At 48.7% G+C, this 16,473-nt stretch overlaps 4 non-coding genes across 4 annotated transcripts; all 4 read left to right on the top strand.

Moving 5' to 3' along the window:
* The first annotated feature begins 2,574 nt into the window (after positions 1-2,574).
* Positions 2,575-2,646, top strand: TRNAP-AGG (transfer RNA proline (anticodon AGG)). Its single transcript has one exon. It is a non-coding gene; the product is annotated as a tRNA-Pro (tRNA).
* Positions 2,647-6,157: 3,511 nt separating this feature from the next.
* TRNAP-AGG (transfer RNA proline (anticodon AGG)) lies at positions 6,158-6,229 on the top strand. Its single transcript has one exon. It is a non-coding gene; the product is annotated as a tRNA-Pro (tRNA).
* A 3,511-nt stretch (positions 6,230-9,740) lies between these two features.
* On the top strand, positions 9,741-9,812 carry TRNAP-AGG (transfer RNA proline (anticodon AGG)). Its single transcript has one exon. It is a non-coding gene; the product is annotated as a tRNA-Pro (tRNA).
* A 3,511-nt stretch (positions 9,813-13,323) lies between these two features.
* On the top strand, positions 13,324-13,395 carry TRNAP-AGG (transfer RNA proline (anticodon AGG)). The gene has a single exon. It is a non-coding gene; the product is annotated as a tRNA-Pro (tRNA).
* The last annotated feature ends 3,078 nt before the right edge of the window (positions 13,396-16,473 follow it).

Here is a 16,473-nt window from a genome sequence, read left to right as displayed (position 1 = left end):
TATCTTTGGAAGCTGCTGTGGCATGTGAGGAGAAATCCACCAACCCATCGGCTGGGCCCTCAATCAAAATTCTGTGTATTACTGGAAGGGGCGTCTCAGGCACACCTTCTGTTAGAGCTGCACTTTATGACAGTAACTACCATGCTGGTTTCTACTTAAGCAGTTGATTCTATCGTTTGAAGTGAGGCTCTCCTGCCACCTTTTGGGCAAAGAAGACTCTGCCCCTGCAACAACACAGGCAGACAAGCTCAAACTAGGTTTCTTGGTTAGGTGGGCGGAGCATATTGGCAATGGTGCCTCCTCGTGACTTGCAATTTACATGAAGAAGACAGAGAGGCAGCTGGGAGTAGGCAGTACCCATGAACCCCTGAACACTGTCTTGCGACTAGCACACAATTCTGAAATGAGGCGGGGGAAAGGAGGTGATTTCCCCATCAAGGGCCATTCCGGGAAATCAGCCACCCTGCGTCTCCCAGGTGAGTGTTTCAGGCCTATGAGCCACTAATATAAATCTCGCCTGATCGAGCCTGATCGAGCGCTGACCGAGCAAGTGTGCTTGAATCCAAGAGGCATGCTCCTCTGGCTCAAGAGCTAGCAGGCCCTTCAGTGCTTCTGGTTGGGAAATCTAAGGTGCAAGGGTCCATGACTAGCAGCGGGTTACAACTACCAGAAAGGGTCTGCTTTTCACATCAGTCCCCTAGTTCAGCTCACTGGCACAGGGCATTTTGACTACCTCTTGCCTTGCTAGAGACAAACAAAAAATCCTTGACAGAAAACATCAATTGCTATGGCACGCTTAGAGAGAGAGAGCCTCCAAATGGCCCTGCTTTTCTGAAAGACGCTTCAGAAGATGTTTCAAATGACTATGCAGCGGCAGTCTAGTTGGTATAGGGGTATGATTCTCGCTTCCGGTGTGAGAGGACCTCGGTTCAAATCCCAGACAAACCCCTACCTTTAGAGGTTCAGTCTGTGTTTTAAACAGGAGTATTTCTGCTTTTCACTCTTGTAAGATGTCATGTTGCAATGCAATACATGCTTTATACTGGCGTCGAGACGGTTCAGCATCATGAAGGTATGCGAGATTTCTTTGCAACTGCTTTTCTGTGCTGGAGCAGCAGTGCTCGTAGGAACATTAAATGCACAGTGCTTCTCCATGGTAATTTCGGGTCCAGTTCTGAAATCACCTCTTGGAATGAAAGTGATCCCAGTTCCTTTCTTCCAAGGGAAGAGATTGTGTTCCGGAAGGCTCAGCTTTGAGCGTCATGAACATTGGCCCTCATCCTTGCATCCCAGTCCAATGCATAGCCACATAAAGCAAGCAGGTGTGTCTGTTTCCATAGTGTGGTGGTTCCAGTACAATGCATAGCCACATGAAGCAAGCCGGCAAGTGTGTCTGCTTGTGTAGTGTAGTGGTTATCATGCGCACCTCACATGCGAAAGGTCCCTGGTTCGAGTCGCTGGGCTTTTTCACAGTATTTGCATTTCCTGCCTCACCTGACAGGCAAGCTGAGATAAAAGAGACTGTGTCTATCCCTCACCATCGTGAGGTACTACGCTCCTGGGGCATCTGTCACAGCTCACCAAGAGGAGTTGCGCCAGCTTACGGCAGTCAGTTGCTCACTGTTTGACCTTTGCAATGAAGCCTGAGCCTACAGCATTCAAGCCAGCCAAGGAAGGAAGGTACGAGAGCGAAAATAGCTTTCCTGCCCTCACCAAGAACACACACCTTGAGCAAATAAAGTGCCAGACTTACAAGGCCCTATCGCCACCGGAGCATCACTTTTAGTGACGCCCCGGTGGCACTATGCACTGCGCGGTATTTACAAGATGGCGTTCAGCCACTTTTTGTGGCTTAACACCACCTTGTAAATACGGCCCCTTAGCACGCAGCGCGTTCCCTGGAAGGGGCGTGCAATGGGTGTTGTTGGGAGTGTGCCACAGCAACACCATAGCATTTTGATGCTGCTCCAGATTTAGGAGTTGGCGTAAATCTGCGTCAGCGCCAAAATCCAACGCCATCCCAGGGGTGTCGTTAGAGTGGCGCACTGAGGAGAAATGTTTTCATTTCTCCTTGTTTTTGCTCTTGCTATGTGTGATGCATTCTGCAGCACACATAGAAGTAAGAGCAAATCACCATTGAAGATTTTTTTTTTGGGCAGGAAGGTGTCCCTTCCTGCACAAAAACAATTTCCCCCTCAACGCAGTCATCCTTGTACCATGGTGCAAGAACGGCTGCGTTGGCGCTCAGCAGCTAATTTAGAGCTGGCGCAGGGGGAAGCACAGGGGTGCGCTGTATTCTACTAAATACGGCGCTTTCCTGCATTTTGAAAATGACGGCACGTGGGGCTTGCAAATTTGGCACAGCGTCGCGCTTAGTCATTTTCTTGTAAATCTGGGCCAAAATGTCTAAAGGATAGATGCTTTTTATGTCATGTTCGATGAAGACCATGCAAATGACTCTAGTCGTACTGCAAAAGAGAGCACCATGTGCAGTTTCTTGCTTTGGGATGTAGTCTCCCACTCTCTGTCACCAATCCTCCGAGCAGGGTCGGAGCCGTTGCATTTCTGTGCCCAGGCTCGTTGGTCTAGGGGTATGATTCTCGCTTAGGGTGCGAGAGGTCCCGGGTTCAAATCCCGGACGAGCCCATTTTAGCGGAAAACAATCAAATCCTGCTCAAAATACACAACCCCTCAACATTTCTCATTTTACTCGAAGCATTGTTGCGCAAAACATATTTTTTGCCTCAGGCGAAAAATGGATTACAATGCCTTGGCTTCCTTCCTGCTTGCTCTCAGTGCGCCCTGTGTGATGATTTCACAGGCTCTCCTTCATGGCATTTAGGCATCAGATATTTGTCTGTCTCTGCCCGCAGCTATGGGATTTTTCAGGACGTCTGAGTGTATGCATGCTGGCCGACACCGCTGCAATTTTCACACTTACCCCTCGCATTCCGAGCAACTGCTGATAAAGTATAGAGGAAATCGTGCAAACATATGAGGGGAACTGTGCTCCTTCAGTCAAATCAGCAAGCTTGTTTCTGTAGTGTAGTGGTTATCACGTTCGCCTCACACGTGAAAAGTCCCCGGTTTGAGACCGGGCAGAAACACTTGGCAGCAGCAGCTTTTGTGTTTGCTCCCTAAAACCTCAGTCTCTCTCAATGCACACTTAGACAGAAATGACCTTTAAAAACTTGTGACCTGTGTAAAACGTGCTTTACTATTGCAGGACGCTAAAAAGTTATCTGCATCCCTCGGTGGTCGTGCATGTGCATTGTTTCTTGTTCTGTTTTTTTTTTTTTTTCTTGGCCATGTTATATTGTGGGGCCTTTAAAGCTGTGACTTTGATAGGAACATTGCAAGCGGCAAAATCAACAAGTGCAGACTGAAGAGTCCGACCTGCACACTGTTTCGGCTGTCAGGATGGCCGAGTGGTCTAAGGCGCCAGACTCAAGAGAGCTTGATCTTCAGTGAAGCTGAGCCTTCTGGTCTCTTCATGGAGGCGTGGGTTCAAATCCCACTTCTGACAGGTGTATTTTCTTCCCTTAAATCTTGCTCTGCTTGCAGAGCCAGCTCCTCACACCACTATCTTTGGAAGCTGCTGTGGCATGTGAGGAGAAATCCACCAACCCATCGGCTGGGCCCTCAATCAAAATTCTGTGTATTACTGGAAGGGGCGTCTCAGGCACACCTTCTGTTAGAGCTGCACTTTATGACAGTAACTACCATGCTGGTTTCAACTTAAGCAGTTGATTCTATCGTTTGAAGTGAGGCTCTCCTGCCACCTTTTGGGCAAAGAAGACTCTGCCCCTGCAACAACACAGGCAGACAAGCTCAAACTAGGTTTCTTGGTTAGGTGGGCGGAGCATATTGGCAATGGTGCCTCCTCGTGACTTGCAATTTACATGAAGAAGACAGAGAGGCAGCTGGGAGTAGGCAGTACTCATGAACCCCTGAACACTGTCTTGCGACTAGCACACAATTCTGAAATGAGGCGGGGGAAAGGAGGTGATTTCCCCATCAAGGGCCATTCCGGGAAATCAGCCACCCTGCGTCTCCCAGGTGAGTGTTTCAGGCCTATGAGCCACTAATATAAATCTCGCCTGATCGAGCCTGATCGAGCGCTGACCGAGCAAGTGTGCTTGAATCCAAGAGGCATGCTCCTCTGGCTCAAGAGCTAGCAGGCCCTTCAGTGCTTCTGGTTGGGAAATCTAAGGTGCAAGGGTCCATGACTAGCAGCGGGTTACAACTACCAGAAAGGGTCTGCTTTTCACATCAGTCCCCTAGTTCAGCTCACTGGCACAGGGCATTTTGACTACCTCTTGCCTTGCTAGAGACAAACAAAAAATCCTTGACAGAAAACATCAATTGCTATGGCACGCTTAGAGAGAGAGAGCCTCCAAATGGCCCTGCTTTTCTGAAAGACGCTTCAGAAGATGTTTCAAATGACTATGCAGCGGCAGTCTAGTTGGTATAGGGGTATGATTCTCGCTTCGGGTGTGAGAGGACCTCGGTTCAAATCCCAGACAAACCCCTACCTTTAGAGGTTCAGTCTGTGTTTTAAACAGGAGTATTTCTGCTTTTCACTCTTGTAAGATGTCATGTTGCAATGCAATACATGCTTTATACTGGCGTCGAGACGGTTCAGCATCATGAAGGTATGCGAGATTTCTTTGCAACTGCTTTTCTGTGCTGGAGCAGCAGTGCTCGTAGGAACATTAAATGCACAGTGCTTCTCCATGGTAATTTCGGGTCCAGTTCTGAAATCACCTCTTGGAATGAAAGTGATCCCAGTTCCTTTCTTCCAAGGGAAGAGATTGTGTTCCGGAAGGCTCAGCTTTGAGCGTCATGAACATTGGCCCTCATCCTTGCATCCCAGTCCAATGCATAGCCACATAAAGCAAGCAGGTGTGTCTGTTTCCATAGTGTGGTGGTTCCAGTACAATGCATAGCCACATGAAGCAAGCCGGCAAGTGTGTCTGCTTGTGTAGTGTAGTGGTTATCATGCGCACCTCACATGCGAAAGGTCCCTGGTTCGAGTCGCTGGGCTTTTTCACAGTATTTGCATTTCCTGCCTCACCTGACAGGCAAGCTGAGATAAAAGAGACTGTGTCTATCCCTCACCATCGTGAGGTACTACGCTCCTGGGGCATCTGTCACAGCTCACCAAGAGGAGTTGCGCCAGCTTACGGCAGTCAGTTGCTCACTGTTTGACCTTTGCAATGAAGCCTGAGCCTACAGCATTCAAGCCAGCCAAGGAAGGAAGGTACGAGAGCGAAAATAGCTTTCCTGCCCTCACCAAGAACACACACCTTGAGCAAATAAAGTGCCAGACTTACAAGGCCCTATCGCCACCGGAGCATCACTTTTAGTGACGCCCCGGTGGCACTATGCACTGCGCGGTATTTACAAGATGGCGTTCAGCCACTTTTTGTGGCTTAACACCACCTTGTAAATACGGCCCCTTAGCACGCAGCGCGTTCCCTGGAAGGGGCGTGCAATGGGTGTTGTTGGGAGTGTGCCACAGCAACACCATAGCATTTTGATGCTGCTCCAGATTTAGGAGTTGGCGTAAATCTGCGTCAGCGCCAAAATCCAACGCCATCCCAGGGGTGTCGTTAGAGTGGCGCACTGAGGAGAAATGTTTTCATTTCTCCTTGTTTTTGCTCTTGCTATGTGTGATGCATTCTGCAGCACACATAGAAGTAAGAGCAAATCACCATTGAAGATTTTTTTTTTGGGCAGGAAGGTGTCCCTTCCTGCACAAAAACAATTTCCCCCTCAACGCAGTCATCCTTGTACCATGGTGCAAGAACGGCTGCGTTGGCGCTCAGCAGCTAATTTAGAGCTGGCGCAGGGGGAAGCACAGGGGTGCGCTGTATTCTACTAAATACGGCGCTTTCCTGCATTTTGAAAATGACGGCACGTGGGGCTTGCAAATTTGGCACAGCGTCGCGCTTAGTCATTTTCTTGTAAATCTGGGCCAAAATGTCTAAAGGATAGAGGCTTTTTATGTCATGTTCGATGAAGACCATGCAAATGACTCTAGTCGTACTGCAAAAGAGAGCACCATGTGCAGTTTCTTGCTTTGGGATGTAGTCTCCCACTCTCTGTCACCAATCCTCCGAGCAGGGTCGGAGCCGTTGCATTTCTGTGCCCAGGCTCGTTGGTCTAGGGGTATGATTCTCGCTTAGGGTGCGAGAGATCCCGGGTTCAAATCCCGGACGAGCCCATTTTAGCGGAAAACAATCAAATCCTGCTCAAAATACACAACCCCTCAACATTTCTCATTTTACTCGAAGCATTGTTGCGCAAAACATATTTTTTGCCTCAGGCGAAAAATGGATTACAATGCCTTGGCTTCCTTCCTGCTTGCTCTCAGTGCGCCCTGTGTGATGATTTCACAGGCTCTCCTTCCTGGCATTTAGGCATCAGATATTTGTCTGTCTCTGCCCGCAGCTATGGGATTTTTCAGGACGTCTGAGTGTATGCATGCTGGCCGACACCGCTGCAATTTTCACACTTACCCCTCGCATTCCGAGCAACTGCTGATAAAGTATAGAGGAAATCGTGCAAACATATGAGGGGAACTGTGCTCCTTCAGTCAAATCAGCAAGCTTGTTTCTGTAGTGTAGTGGTTATCACGTTCGCCTCACACGCGAAAAGTCCCTGGTTTGAGACCGGGCAGAAACACTTGGCAGCAGCAGCTTTTGTGTTTGCTCCCTAAAACCTCAGTCTCTCTCAATGCACACTTAGACAGAAATGACCTTTAAAAACTTGTGACCTGTGTAAAACGTGCTTTACTATTGCAGGACGCTAAAAAGTTATCTGCATCCCTCGGTGGTCGTGCATGTGCATTGTTTCTTGTTCTGTTTTTTTTTTTTTTTCTTGGCCATGTTATATTGTGGGGCCTTTAAAGCTGTGACTTTGATAGGAACATTGCAAGCGGCAAAATCAACAAGTGCAGACTGAAGAGTCCGACCTGCACACTGTTTTGGCTGTCAGGATGGCCGAGTGGTCTAAGGCGCCAGACTCAAGAGAGCTTGATCTTCAGTGAAGCTGAGCCTTCTGGTCTCTTCATGGAGGCGTGGGTTCAAATCCCACTTCTGACAGGTGTATTTTCTTCCCTTAAATCTTGCTCTGCTTGCAGAGCCAGCTCCTCACACCACTATCTTTGGAAGCTGCTGTGGCATGTGAGGAGAAATCCACCAACCCATCGGCTGGGCCCTCAATCAAAATTCTGTGTATTACTGGAAGGGGCGTCTCAGGCACACCTTCTGTTAGAGCTGCACTTTATGACAGTAACTACCATGCTGGTTTCTACTTAAGCAGTTGATTCTATCGTTTGAAGTGAGGCTCTCCTGCCACCTTTTGGGCAAAGAAGACTCTGCCCCTGCAACAACACAGGCAGACAAGCTCAAACTAGGTTTCTTGGTTAGGTGGGCGGAGCATATTGGCAATGGTGCCTCCTCGTGACTTGCAATTTACATGAAGAAGACAGAGAGGCAGCTGGGAGTAGGCAGTACCCATGAACCCCTGAACACTGTCTTGCGACTAGCACACAATTCTGAAATGAGGCGGGGGAAAGGAGGTGATTTCCCCATCAAGGGCCATTCCGGGAAATCAGCCACCCTGCGTCTCCCAGGTGAGTGTTTCAGGCCTATGAGCCACTAATATAAATCTTGCCTGATCGAGCCTGATCGAGCGCTGACCGAGCAAGTGTGCTTGAATCCAAGAGGCATGCTCCTCTGGCTCAAGAGCTAGCAGGCCCTTCAGTGCTTCTGGTTGGGAAATCTAAGGTGCAAGGGTCCATGACTAGCAGCGGGTTACAACTACCAGAAAGGGTCTGCTTTTCACATCAGTCCCCTAGTTCAGCTCACTGGCACAGGGCATTTTGACTACCTCTTGCCTTGCTAGAGACAAACAAAAAATCCTTGACAGAAAACATCAATTGCTATGGCACGCTTAGAGAGAGAGAGCCTCCAAATGGCCCTGCTTTTCTGAAAGACGCTTCAGAAGATGTTTCAAATGACTATGCAGCGGCAGTCTAGTTGGTATAGGGGTATGATTCTCGCTTCGGGTGTGAGAGGACCTCGGTTCAAATCCCAGACAAACCCCTACCTTTAGAGGTTCAGTCTGTGTTTTAAACAGGAGTATTTCTGCTTTTCACTCTTGTAAGATGTCATGTTGCAATGCAATACATGCTTTATACTGGCGTCGAGACGGTTCAGCATCATGAAGGTATGCGAGATTTCTTTGCAACTGCTTTTCTGTGCTGGAGCAGCAGTGCTCGTAGGAACATTAAATGCACAGTGCTTCTCCATGGTAATTTCGGGTCCAGTTCTGAAATCACCTCTTGGAATGAAAGTGATCCCAGTTCCTTTCTTCCAAGGGAAGAGATTGTGTTCCGGAAGGCTCAGCTTTGAGCGTCATGAACATTGGCCCTCATCCTTGCATCCCAGTCCAATGCATAGCCACATAAAGCAAGCAGGTGTGTCTGTTTCCATAGTGTGGTGGTTCCAGTACAATGCATAGCCACATGAAGCAAGCCGGCAAGTGTGTCTGCTTGTGTAGTGTAGTGGTTATCATGCGCACCTCACATGCGAAAGGTCCCTGGTTCGAGTCGCTGGGCTTTTTCACAGTATTTGCATTTCCTGCCTCACCTGACAGGCAAGCTGAGATAAAAGAGACTGTGTCTATCCCTCACCATCGTGAGGTACTACGCTCCTGGGGCATCTGTCACAGCTCACCAAGAGGAGTTGCGCCAGCTTACGGCAGTCAGTTGCTCACTGTTTGACCTTTGCAATGAAGCCTGAGCCTACAGCATTCAAGCCAGCCAAGGAAGGAAGGTACGAGAGCGAAAATAGCTTTCCTGCCCTCACCAAGAACACACACCTTGAGCAAATAAAGTGCCAGACTTACAAGGCCCTATCGCCACCGGAGCATCACTTTTAGTGACGCCCCGGTGGCACTATGCACTGCGCGGTATTTACAAGATGGCGTTCAGCCACTTTTTGTGGCTTAACACCACCTTGTAAATACGGCCCCTTAGCACGCAGCGCGTTCCCTGGAAGGGGCGTGCAATGGGTGTTGTTGGGAGTGTGCCACAGCAACACCATAGCATTTTGATGCTGCTCCAGATTTAGGAGTTGGCGTAAATCTGCGTCAGTGCCAAAATCCAACGCCATCCCAGGGGTGTCGTTAGAGTGGCGCACTGAGGAGAAATGTTTTCATTTCTCCTTGTTTTTGCTCTTGCTATGTGTGATGCATTCTGCAGCACACATAGAAGTAAGAGCAAATCACCATTGAAGATTTTTTTTTTGGGCAGGAAGGTGTCCCTTCCTGCACAAAAACAATTTCCCCCTCAACGCAGTCATCCTTGTACCATGGTGCAAGAACGGCTGCGTTGGCGCTCAGCAGCTAATTTAGAGCTGGCGCAGGGGGAAGCACAGGGGTGCGCTGTATTCTACTAAATACGGCGCTTTCCTGCATTTTGAAAATGACGGCACGTGGGGCTTGCAAATTTGGCACAGCGTCGCGCTTAGTCATTTTCTTGTAAATCTGGGCCAAAATGTCTAAAGGATAGAGGCTTTTTATGTCATGTTCGATGAAGACCATGCAAATGACTCTAGTCGTACTGCAAAAGAGAGCACCATGTGCAGTTTCTTGCTTTGGGATGTAGTCTCCCACTCTCTGTCACCAATCCTCCGAGCAGGGTCGGAGCCGTTGCATTTCTGTGCCCAGGCTCGTTGGTCTAGGGGTATGATTCTCGCTTAGGGTGCGAGAGGTCCCGGGTTCAAATCCCGGACGAGCCCATTTTAGCGGAAAACAATCAAATCCTGCTCAAAATACACAACCCCTCAACATTTCTCATTTTACTCGAAGCATTGTTGCGCAAAACATATTTTTTGCCTCAGGCGAAAAATGGATTACAATGCCTTGGCTTCCTTCCTGCTTGCTCTCAGTGCGCCCTGTGTGATGATTTCACAGGCTCTCCTTCCTGGCATTTAGGCATCAGATATTTGTCTGTCTCTGCCCGCAGCTATGGGATTTTTCAGGACGTCTGAGTGTATGCATGCTGGCCGACACCGCTGCAATTTTCACACTTACCCCTCGCATTCCGAGCAACTGCTGATAAAGTATAGAGGAAATCGTGCAAACATATGAGGGGAACTGTGCTCCTTCAGTCAAATCAGCAAGCTTGTTTCTGTAGTGTAGTGGTTATCACGTTCGCCTCACACGCGAAAAGTCCCCGGTTTGAGACCGGGCAGAAACACTTGGCAGCAGCAGCTTTTGTGTTTGCTCCCTAAAACCTCAGTCTCTCTCAATGCACACTTAGACAGAAATGACCTTTAAAAAATTGTGACCTGTGTAAAACGTGCTTTACTATTGCAGGACGCTAAAAAGTTATCTGCATCCCTCGGTGGTCGTGCATGTGCATTGTTTCTTGTTCTGTTTTTTTTTTTTTTTCTTGGCCATGTTATATTGTGGGGCCTTTAAAGCTGTGACTTTGATAGGAACATTGCAAGCGGCAAAATCAACAAGTGCAGACTGAAGAGTCCGACCTGCACACTGTTTTGGCTGTCAGGATGGCCGAGTGGTCTAAGGCGCCAGACTCAAGAGAGCTTGATCTTCAGTGAAGCTGAGCCTTCTGGTCTCTTCATGGAGGCGTGGGTTCAAATCCCACTTCTGACAGGTGTATTTTCTTCCCTTAAATCTTGCTCTGCTTGCAGAGCCAGCTCCTCACACCACTATCTTTGGAAGCTGCTGTGGCATGTGAGGAGAAATCCACCAACCCATCGGCTGGGCCCTCAATCAAAATTCTGTGTATTACTGGAAGGGGCGTCTCAGGCACACCTTCTGTTAGAGCTGCACTTTATGACAGTAACTACCATGCTGGTTTCTACTTAAGCAGTTGATTCTATCGTTTGAAGTGAGGCTCTCCTGCCACCTTTTGGGCAAAGAAGACTCTGCCCCTGCAACAACACAGGCAGACAAGCTCAAACTAGGTTTCTTGGTTAGGTGGGCGGAGCATATTGGCAATGGTGCCTCCTCGTGACTTGCAATTTACATGAAGAAGACAGAGAGGCAGCTGGGAGTAGGCAGTACCCATGAACCCCTGAACACTGTCTTGCGACTAGCACACAATTCTGAAATGAGGCGGGGGAAAGGAGGTGATTTCCCCATCAAGGGCCATTCCGGGAAATCAGCCACCCTGCGTCTCCCAGGTGAGTGTTTCAGGCCTATGAGCCACTAATATAAATCTCGCCTGATCGAGCCTGATCGAGCGCTGACCGAGCAAGTGTGCTTGAATCCAAGAGGCATGCTCCTCTGGCTCAAGAGCTAGCAGGCCCTTCAGTGCTTCTGGTTGGGAAATCTAAGGTGCAAGGGTCCATGACTAGCAGCGGGTTACAACTACCAGAAAGGGTCTGCTTTTCACATCAGTCCCCTAGTTCAGCTCACTGGCACAGGGCATTTTGACTACCTCTTGCCTTGCTAGAGACAAACAAAAAATCCTTGACAGAAAACATCAATTGCTATGGCACGCTTAGAGAGAGAGAGCCTCCAAATGGCCCTGCTTTTCTGAAAGACGCTTCAGAAGATGTTTCAAATGACTATGCAGCGGCAGTCTAGTTGGTATAGGGGTATGATTCTCGCTTCGGGTGTGAGAGGACCTCGGTTCAAATCCCAGACAAACCCCTACCTTTAGAGGTTCAGTCTGTGTTTTAAACAGGAGTATTTCTGCTTTTCACTCTTGTAAGATGTCATGTTGCAATGCAATACATGCTTTATACTGGCGTCGAGACGGTTCAGCATCATGAAGGTATGCGAGATTTCTTTGCAACTGCTTTTCTGTGCTGGAGCAGCAGTGCTCGTAGGAACATTAAATGCACAGTGCTTCTCCATGGTAATTTCGGGTCCAGTTCTGAAATCACCTCTTGGAATGAAAGTGATCCCAGTTCCTTTCTTCCAAGGGAAGAGATTGTGTTCCGGAAGGCTCAGCTTTGAGCGTCATGAACATTGGCCCTCATCCTTGCATCCCAGTCCAATGCATAGCCACATAAAGCAAGCAGGTGTGTCTGTTTCCATAGTGTGGTGGTTCCAGTACAATGCATAGCCACATGAAGCAAGCCGGCAAGTGTGTCTGCTTGTGTAGTGTAGTGGTTATCATGCGCACCTCACATGCGAAAGGTCCCTGGTTCGAGTCGCTGGGCTTTTTCACAGTATTTGCATTTCCTGCCTCACCTGACAGGCAAGCTGAGATAAAAGAGACTGTGTCTATCCCTCACCATCGTGAGGTACTACGCTCCTGGGGCATCTGTCACAGCTCACCAAGAGGAGTTGCGCCAGCTTACGGCAGTCAGTTGCTCACTGTTTGACCTTTGCAATGAAGCCTGAGCCTACAGCATTCAAGCCAGCCAAGGAAGGAAGGTACGAGAGCGAAAATAGCTTTCCTGCCCTCACCAAGAACACACACCTTGAGCAAATAAAGTGCCAGACTTACAAGGCCCTATCGCCACCGGAGCATCACTTTTAGTGACGCCCCGGTGGCACTATGCACTGCGCGGTATTTACAAGATGGCGTTCAGCCACTTTTTGTGGCTTAACACCACCTTGTAAATACGGCCCCTTAGCACGCAGCGCGTTCCCTGGAAGGGGCGTGCAATGGGTGTTGTTGGGAGTGTGCCACAGCAACACCATAGCATTTTGATGCTGCTCCAGATTTAGGAGTTGGCGTAAATCTGCGTCAGCGCCAAAATCCAACGCCATCCCAGGGGTGTCGTTAGAGTGGCGCACTGAGGAGAAATGTTTTCATTTCTCCTTGTTTTTGCTCTTGCTATGTGTGATGCATTCTGCAGCACACATAGAAGTAAGAGCAAATCACCATTGAAGATTTTTTTTTTGGGCAGGAAGGTGTCCCTTCCTGCACAAAAACAATTTCCCCCTCAACGCAGTCATCCTTGTACCATGGTGCAAGAACGGCTGCGTTGGCGCTCAGCAGCTAATTTAGAGCTGGCGCAGGGGGAAGCACAGGGGTGCGCTGTATTCTACTAAATACGGCGCTTTCCTGCATTTTGAAAATGACGGCACGTGGGGCTTGCAAATTTGGCACAGCGTCGCGCTTAGTCATTTTCTTGTAAATCTGGGCCAAAATGTCTAAAGGATAGAGGCTTTTTATGTCATGTTCGATGAAGACCATGCAAATGACTCTAGTCGTACTGCAAAAGAGAGCACCATGTGCAGTTTCTTGCTTTGGGATGTAGTCTCCCACTCTCTGTCACCAATCCTCCGAGCAGGGTCGGAGCCATTGCATTTCTGTGCCCAGGCTCGTTGGTCTAGGGGTATGATTCTCGCTTAGGGTGCGAGAGGTCCCGGGTTCAAATCCCGGACGAGCCCATTTTAGCGGAAAACAATCAAATCCTGCTCAAAATACACAACCCCTCAACATTTCTCATTTTACTCGAAGCATTGTTGCGCAAAACATATTTTTTGCCTCAGGCGAAAAATGGATTACAATGCCTTGGCTTCCTTCCTGCTTGCTCTCAGTGCGCCCTGTGTGATGATTTCACAGGCTCTCCTTCCTGGCATTTAGGCATCAGATATTTGTCTGTCTCTGCCCGCAGCTATGGGATTTTTCAGGACGTCTGAGTGTATGCATGCTGGCCGACACCGCTGCAATTTTCACACTTACCCCTCGCATTCCGAGCAACTGCTGATAAAGTATAGAGGAAATCGTGCAAACATATGAGGGGAACTGTGCTCCTTCAGTCAAATCAGCAAGCTTGTTTCTGTAGTGTAGTGGTTATCACGTTCGCCTCACACGCGAAAAGTCCCTGGTTTGAGACCGGGCAGAAACACTTGGCAGCAGCAGCTTTTGTGTTTGCTCCCTAAAACCTCAGTCTCTCTCAATGCACACTTAGACAGAAATGACCTTTAAAAACTTGTGACCTGTGTAAAACGTGCTTTACTATTGCAGGACGCTAAAAAGTTATCTGCATCCCTCGGTGGTCGTGCATGTGCATTGTTTCTTGTTCTGTTTTTTTTTTTTTTTCTTGGCCATGTTATATTGTGGGGCCTTTAAAGCTGTGACTTTGATAGGAACATTGCAAGCGGCAAAATCAACAAGTGCAGACTGAAGAGTCCGACCTGCACACTGTTTTGGCTGTCAGGATGGCCGAGTGGTCTAAGGCGCCAGACTCAAGAGAGCTTGATCTTCAGTGAAGCTGAGCCTTCTGGTCTCTTCATGGAGGCGTGGGTTCAAATCCCACTTCTGACAGGTGTATTTTCTTCCCTTAAATCTTGCTCTGCTTGCAGAGCCAGCTCCTCACACCACTATCTTTGGAAGCTGCTGTGGCATGTGAGGAGAAATCCACCAACCCATCGGCTGGGCCCTCAATCAAAATTCTGTGTATTACTGGAAGGGGCGTCTCAGGCACACCTTCTGTTAGAGCTGCACTTTATGACAGTAACTACCATGCTGGTTTCTACTTAAGCAGTTGATTCTATCGTTTGAAGTGAGGCTCTCCTGCCACCTTTTGGGCAAAGAAGACTCTGCCCCTGCAACAACACAGGCAGACAAGCTCAAACTAGGTTTCTTGGTTAGGTGGGCGGAGCATATTGGCAATGGTGCCTCCTCGTGACTTGCAATTTACATGAAGAAGACAGAGAGGCAGCTGGGAGTAGGCAGTACCCATGAACCCCTGAACACTGTCTTGCGACTAGCACACAATTCTGAAATGAGGCGGGGGAAAGGAGGTGATTTCCCCATCAAGGGCCATTCCGGGAAATCAGCCACCCTGCGTCTCCCAGGTGAGTGTTTCAGGCCTATGAGCCACTAATATAAATCTTGCCTGATCGAGCCTGATCGAGCGCTGACCGAGCAAGTGTGCTTGAATCCAAGAGGCATGCTCCTCTGGCTCAAGAGCTAGCAGGCCCTTCAGTGCTTCTGGTTGGGAAATCTAAGGTGCAAGGGTCCATGACTAGCAGCGGGTTACAACTACCAGAAAGGGTCTGCTTTTCACATCAGTCCCCTAGTTCAGCTCACTGGCACAGGGCATTTTGACTACCTCTTGCCTTGCTAGAGACAAACAAAAAATCCTTGACAGAAAACATCAATTGCTATGGCACGCTTAGAGAGAGAGAGCCTCCAAATGGCCCTGCTTTTCTGAAAGACGCTTCAGAAGATGTTTCAAATGACTATGCAGCGGCAGTCTAGTTGGTATAGGGGTATGATTCTCGCTTCGGGTGTGAGAGGACCTCGGTTCAAATCCCAGACAAACCCCTACCTTTAGAGGTTCAGTCTGTGTTTTAAACAGGAGTATTTCTGCTTTTCACTCTTGTAAGATGTCATGTTGCAATGCAATACATGCTTTATACTGGCGTCGAGACGGTTCAGCATCATGAAGGTATGCGAGATTTCTTTGCAACTGCTTTTCTGTGCTGGAGCAGCAGTGCTCGTAGGAACATTAAATGCACAGTGCTTCTCCATGGTAATTTCGGGTCCAGTTCTGAAATCACCTCTTGGAATGAAAGTGATCCCAGTTCCTTTCTTCCAAGGGAAGAGATTGTGTTCCGGAAGGCTCAGCTTTGAGCGTCATGAACATTGGCCCTCATCCTTGCATCCCAGTCCAATGCATAGCCACATAAAGCAAGCAGGTGTGTCTGTTTCCATAGTGTGGTGGTTCCAGTACAATGCATAGCCACATGAAGCAAGCCGGCAAGTGTGTCTGCTTGTGTAGTGTAGTGGTTATCATGCGCACCTCACATGCGAAAGGTCCCTGGTTCGAGTCGCTGGGCTTTTTCACAGTATTTGCATTTCCTGCCTCACCTGACAGGCAAGCTGAGATAAAAGAGACTGTGTCTATCCCTCACCATCGTGAGGTACTACGCTCCTGGGGCATCTGTCACAGCTCACCAAGAGGAGTTGCGCCAGCTTACGGCAGTCAGTTGCTCACTGTTTGACCTTTGCAATGAAGCCTGAGCCTACAGCATTCAAGCCAGCCAAGGAAGGAAGGTACGAGAGCGAAAATAGCTTTCCTGCCCTCACCAAGAACACACACCTTGAGCAAATAAAGTGCCAGACTTACAAGGCCCTATCGCCACCGGAGCATCACTTTTAGTGACGCCCCGGTGGCACTATGCACTGCGCGGTATTTACAAGATGGCGTTCAGCCACTTTTTGTGGCTTAACACCACCTTGTAAATACGGCCCCTTAGCACGCAGCGCGTTCCCTGGAAGGGGCGTGCAATGGGTGTTGTTGGGAGTGTGCCACAGCAACACCATAGCATTTTGATGCTGCTCCAGATTTAGGAGTTGGCGTAAATCTGCGTCAGTGCCAAAATCCAACGCCATCCCAGGGGTGTCGTTAGAGTGGCGCACTGAGGAGAAATGTTTTCATTTCTCCTTGTTTTTGCTCTTGCTATGTGTGATGCATTCTGCAGCACACATAGAAGTAAGAGCAAATCACCATTGAA

The sequence above is a fragment of the Pleurodeles waltl genome, unplaced genomic scaffold (genome assembly GCF_031143425.1).
Source record: "Pleurodeles waltl isolate 20211129_DDA unplaced genomic scaffold, aPleWal1.hap1.20221129 scaffold_72, whole genome shotgun sequence".
Lineage (NCBI taxonomy): Eukaryota > Metazoa > Chordata > Amphibia > Caudata > Salamandridae > Pleurodeles > Pleurodeles waltl.
This window is presented reverse-complemented; position numbering and strand designations above follow the sequence as displayed.